Source organism: Rhipicephalus microplus, unplaced genomic scaffold (genome assembly GCF_043290135.1).
Source record: "Rhipicephalus microplus isolate Deutch F79 unplaced genomic scaffold, USDA_Rmic scaffold_50, whole genome shotgun sequence".
Taxonomy (NCBI): domain Eukaryota; kingdom Metazoa; phylum Arthropoda; class Arachnida; order Ixodida; family Ixodidae; genus Rhipicephalus; species Rhipicephalus microplus.
In genome coordinates, this window is record NW_027464623.1 from 1,093,483 (window position 1) to 1,099,958 (window position 6,476).

A 6,476-nucleotide genomic window follows, 5' to 3' on the forward strand; every position below is an offset into this window, starting at 1 on the left:
CAAAACAGCTCCCTGCGGGGTGCCGCGATCACCGAGTGTGATGAGCTTAGAACGAAGGTCACCCACTGAGAGTTCAACCGTTCGATTAGATAAGAAAGCACGGACGTAGTTAAATATGCGTTCCCCGGATCGTAGTTCGGACAGACTGCCTAAAATGGCACTATGCTTCACGTTGTCAAATGCTTTGTGAAGGTCCAGACCGAGCAAAGCCTTGGTACTAGTGCCACTCTCAGGTCGTAGGAGATCGTGATGCAACTGGATGAGCGCATCCTGAGTGGATAGATGGGCCCTGAAGCCCAGCATTGTGGGGGGAAGTAGGCGGTGCTCTTCCGCGAAATTTTGCAAGCGACAGAGGACAACATGCTCCATTAGTTTGCCCAGGCAGGAGGTCAACGAGATTGGACGAAGATTCTCCAGGTCGAGTTTCTTGCCCGGTTTCGGTATAAACGCGACCCTTGCGTGTTTCCATTCTGATGGCAAATGGCCGGACCTCCAGCACTCATTCATATATTCAGTAATGGCCCCTACCGACTTTGGATCGAGGTTGCGCAGCGTCTTATTTGTCACCCCGTCAGGACCGGGTGCCGATGTTGTACGCAGTTTATGTAGCGCTATGCAAACCTCACTTTCCGAAATGTCGGCGTCCAACTGTTCGTTGGCTGTTCCAGTGTATTCAGGCAACTGCTCTGTGCTGTTCTGTTTCTGAGATGTGTTGATGTAGCGGGTGATGAGCTCCTCCAGCAGCTCTTCGTTGGTGCCCGGGTATTGATGGACAATTCGCGCGAGCTGTTTGCGTGCGGCCGACTTGGAGCTACCAGGGTCCAGCAGGTGTCGCAGAAGATGCCACGTTTTCTTGCAGCCCATCTGGCCATTGAGGCTGCCGCAAAGTTGGCCCCACTGTTGGCGTGTTAGCACAGCGGTGTGGGCTTCTAATTCACGTTCGAGCCTCGAGATGCGGCGGCGGAGCCTTGTGTTGTGACGTTGGCGCCGCCACCTACGCATGAGGCTTTCATGCGCCTCCCACATATGTAGAAGGCGTGAATCTGTTGATGGCTGTTCCGGAGTTACGTCTGCTTGGTATGTTGTAGCGTCCACATCTCGACTCAAAGAAAGTATCCATTCGTTCAAGTCCAATACCGAATCGGGTGCCGTTTCTTTGCGCAGTTGGCGGAATTTATCCCAGTCTGTAATGCGAGCTGTGGCTCGTTTTTTTACATTGCTTGTGGTTAACTCAATGGTTACCGCTAGAATGAAATGGTCACTTCCTACGGTGTGACCTGTGTTTTGCCAACGGGCACCCTCCGTGTTTTTGCAAAGGGAGAGGTCTGGGGTAGTATCTCGACATACGCTGTTCCCGATTCGCGTCGATTGCTCCGGATCATTGAGGATACTGAAACCTAGGTCGTGTATGATGCTCCATAATCGGCGACCCTTGGGGTTGGATTTCGGGTATCCCCATTCGGGATGTTTTGCGTTAAAATCGCCTAGTACGAGCAGCTTTGCATCCTTCGCCAGATTTGTTGCTTTCCGAAAGATGTAAGGTAGATCCGCAGCTGTATCTCTTGGAGGGCTGTATATATTTAAAATGAAGAGTGGCTTGTCTCCTCGTCTTTTTGGTATAATTTCCACCAGTGTGTGATGAATACTCGTACCCTCAATTTCATGTTGAATGGCTGTGACATTCTTGTGTACTAAGATGGCAGTGTGGCATTGTGCGCTCGCGGATATGTCTATTTTCTGATTATATGATGCGTATCCGGGCAGTTGAGCGGCAGTGTTCGTTTCTTGTAAAACTATGATGTCCGGCGAACATTCCCCATTTGGTGCATGGTTTTGAATATGCTGGATATGTTGCTGCAGATGGCCCTTCTTATTGCGGAAGCTCCTGCAGTTCCACTGCCAGACGGTGAGCGTGTGGAGAGCCGCCATGACTATGTTATTGGCGTAGGGGCCGGTGTTTGCCGGCTATTGGATGGTGTGCGGTGGATGGCCAACTGCACACTGAAGTCGGCCAGTGCAGCTTCGGTCGAGCTCTTTAACACGGCGAATGAGGTGGTTGTTTCCCGGATGGTTTGGTGGATCGCATTAAAGCGCGTTTCTATTTCAGCGTTCAGATCGGATTTCAGCGTTGAGATGGCTGCCGTGACTGCCGTCGTTACTTTTGTAGTGATGTCGGCGTCTGCGTGGAGTGAAGCTGTGGGTGTAGCTGCCTTGCGTTTATTAGCGTTCTGAAGTTGAGGAACTGGCGATAACGCCGGGTTTGGTGCCAGGGGGTTCGGATGTGCGTCTTGTGTTTCGGATGATGTGGGTGTAGTTTGTTTGTCGATACTGAGTGCTCTATCTATTTTGGCTTCTAGAGACTGGATGTAGCTAGTCAATTTAGCTATCTGGGACTGCTGGGCCGAGATTTGAGCCTTAAGGGCAGAATTCTCCTTTGCCAACTCCCTCACCTGTGAATCGGAAAATAGTAGTGATGCCGGGGCGCCCCGCTGCCAGGCCACCGACTTGGACGCTTCTCCGGGACCTCGACTGGATGAGCGAGACACCGATGGGCTGCGCCTGGCTGATTTGGACCTTGAGTGAGATGAGGGCCTGCTGTCTCGTCGTTGGGCTGAGCGTGACCTCGGGCGCCTGCTGTGGGATCGACACCTGCTGCCACGTCGTTTAGCTGAACGAGACCCTGAGCGCCGGGTGTGGGATGGGGACCTGCTCTCTCGGCGCTGCTGCTGGTTGCTGCTGTTCCCGAGTGGTGGGAAAGATGCAGAATGGTCTCGAGATGATGGTGAGCGTCTGCTGGAGGAGCCACTGTGAGATGGGTTGCGATGGATGTTCGACGAAGGTTCTTGCGCTTCTTGCTTCGTTTGCGGGGTGGGTGGCGCCTTCTTGATAAAGCGATACTTGCAGTTTGAGCTGCCGGTGTTGTGTGCACCATTGCAGACGATGCAGCGTGGCGTGCATGCGGGTGTTTCGCCCTGTCCTGGTGTGGGGTGTTCCTCTCCGCAACGGCGGCACCGCTGCTTACGTGGCATCGGGCAAACATCCGTGCGGTGACCAACCTTGCGGCAGTTAAAACACGATTCCACCCTGTTGTAGAACGGGTACAGCCTGATGTCGGTTCCGTGGTAGAATATCCACTTTGGAAGGTTTGGCGTCATTAGTGCAACCACGACGTGCCTAGTTTGGCCCAAGCGTCTTCCACTCACGATAGGAATGGTGGGGTTGCTGGCTTGTAGGTCTGCCAAAATCTCTTCGTCTGAGAAGTCATCGTATGCATGGAACATGATGCCTCGTATGGCGTCGTCTGGAGGGGGGGCGTAGACATGGAGCTCGATAGTAGCAGCGCCGATGGTAATCGACTTCACTCGAAGGTAGGCTTGGGCGCGTTGCGAGTCGATCACGCTCAAGGTAAAGGTATTATTGGTGGGGTGCGTCCGAAGGCGATCCCGACTTGCTGGTGGCTGATCTGGCAGTGAAGCTGCCTTGAGCAGGGCGTCGTGCAATTGCCACGGCGGCACTTTCGTCAAGTCGATGGGCGTTCTTGGACGTCCTACTATATGAATGGAGTCTTGCGGCAATCGGGGGAGTGGTGCCCGCCGACGTAACCGAGGCGGACGTGACTTGACCTGGGGTTGGCGTTCCGGCACAGCGGCGCGGGCATTCTCCGACGTACACGGTTGAAGAACGGGCTTGCCTTGGTTTTGAAGTTCCCGTCGGCGTCGTTCCTGGGCACGATAGCCGGGCGATTGCCAGGAATCGTCGGACCACTCCTCTTCAGAGATGGTATGACCTTCTACGACGCACTCCATTCCGGTGGGCGGCTGGGCACGACGATGTGAGTAGCGTGAGACGCTGCACCAGGCTTAGGCAAGGAGCCGGACGCGCGCTGAGCCAGCTAGGCTCAGGGCGGCGAGCGGCGTTGGTCGGGTCAGCAGATGCTCCTGGGAGAATCTTGATAAATCCAGTGCAGAGAGTGATATCCGCGCGTTCCCAATAACCTCATGCACCCACTCATACATAAATTATTGGTCAGTAAGCACGCGTCGCAGCGAAAATGCCGAAAGGCTCGGGAGACGATGTACAGTGCGTCCTACTCTCCACTGGAGAATCAGGAGAATTCCTCATCGATGTAAAAGGCGTAGCATTATGTTCTGCAAGGTCGTCGACGTTCAAAAGGTAGCGTTCGCGGCTTTCTGTTAGGCGCATCGCAGTGCTTTCTGCAATGCCTTTTGTAATCGGTGCCTGGTCGTCTGGCGTTTGGCGCTCCTCGGACGCTATTGATGCCCTGTAGTTATGACGAGCTTCGATGCTTCCTACTAGGGAAGAAAACTCACTGGACGCATCCGTGGAACTCCCATTTGAGTGTTCATGTTGCGTCTGATGGGGCTCTTCATCGGTAGTTGCCCCATCTGGCGTTCTAACCGGCTTGACTATAGCGTCTTCCGATTGCGCAATACGAATTCATCTGTCAGGCTCTCTTCATTCGCGTGGTTTTGCTCACATGCCACACGAGTTTAACGTGGCAATCTTTAGGGGTCAGATAGTACTCAAAGTGCTTCCTTGTGTTACTAGTTTTCTTTAGTAAGCTTCGAATTTAAGGCAAATTTTTGCAGATCAAGTCACCGCTACTAGTCGCTGCGAATTATTTCTTTGGAAACAACTATCTTTGAATTTATAATTAACGTAGCCTTCAGACTAACAAATCAAAGCCACTTGATGTCTAAGTGGGCTCCACTGGCACAGAGCATGTTTCTGAGACCTTTGGAGATCAAAAGCTGGCTTGACTACTCCTGCCAAACATTGCGGGAACTTCCGCTCCAGTATTTGTTTTTCAACACCTCCTTGGCGATAACACGCGACCATACCCCGTCGGCTAAAGTATGGAGCTAGATGCAGGCAGCCCCACTCCTGTTATAAATGGGAAGAGGGGATCAAGAGGCCCTGACGTTGACGAAGGCATCAGTCAGCGTGTTCAAGACTAAACTTTCCATTTGAGACAACTTGTGAAAATAAAATGAAAATTTAACGTGCAAGTGTTACACTGGCTTAGCTTTTTTTTCAGATGTTAGCCCATAGTGCCCAACCTATACACATCTTACACCTAGAGACCGAGAAAGAATTCAAGCCTACATTATCAAGTATCTAATAAAAAAATCCACCAGCTGTTTTTTTCTTACGTTCCAGGATACGAGGCCCCTAGATCTGTTCCAGGATACGAGGCCCCTGTAATTAAGTAATGACATAATGTAGTGTAAGCAAGCAGTGTTCAAACTCTGGTAATTAGGCTGATGGGCCCGCTGCCGCATGTACCTTCCGTAAGAGAAAAGCACTCACATCTCCTATGAAGCTAAAACGAACCGGAGTCAAGAGCTACCATCTCATTTCGTGTGTACAGTCGGTCGAAATCAGGTCTCTATCTCCCCTAGCCCCCGGGAAATTTTTTTGCACCAAACTTCTTTCACCCGGCCGCCGGAGGCAGGGCAAAACCCACGCTTCGAAAGCTCGGCTAACGATGACAACTTCTAAAATAGAAACCTGCAGTAAAATTACTTCGTTGTCGGAAAAAGTGGAACCTGTCGGCTCCTTCAGTGTTTTTATATGCTACGAGAGGCCCATTAAACAATGTCATGTTATGGCGTCATCATGTGAAGTCACATGAGTTAACATCACGAAAACTTCAGGATGACGCCACAAATGTCGGTTATTTGAGCCCTAATGGTGATGTCAGATGGTGATAACACGAGAATTGTTTTCATCACGCACATTGACCGCGAACGTCGATAAATAACTGCGTTTGTGTGGGTATGTCTAAATATTGCTTTAGTGTTATTCGCTGCCAAAAAACACTTTTACCGTTCAGGTATGTGAACAGAGCTTTGCAGCGTGTCATGCAGCATCCTACGCTGCTGATCGAGGTCGCCTCGATCATGAAAGTTGAGAAAGCAGAACTTGTGAACACGATATGACACCGGCTAGAAGGACTGGGAACCTTGAACGGATTCATGAAGTTGACAGGAATCATCAAGGAGAGAGTCGTCTGCCATCCTTCCGACGATGGCTGCACGCAACTGGATGCCTTCAACGAAGACTGCTGGAGGCACGTCCGACATTATCTGTTCATCGATCACGTCAAAGACACCATCAGGCTGCATGTAAAAAGCTCTGAACTGTAGGGAGTTAACACGTGACAATGATGCGTGAAGAATGACATCAGCCTCGCGGTCCGTTCCTGCTATAAATGAGTACCTAGAAACATTGATGCCAAAGATTACGTGGACAACCAGACACCTCTTTCTCCGAAAGCATCAATCTCTGCAGCCTTGAAGACGAGACTTGTGCAAATGTTGCTGGAGTGACGTTCTCTCCATTTAGGGAGGAACGGCGATGTCCCAATGTTCGTCTCTAAATAGAGAAACGCTGCTCCCTCATCCACGGAGAAACACGTTCCCCTTTATGAAAATCAACAGGGCCGCCCCCCG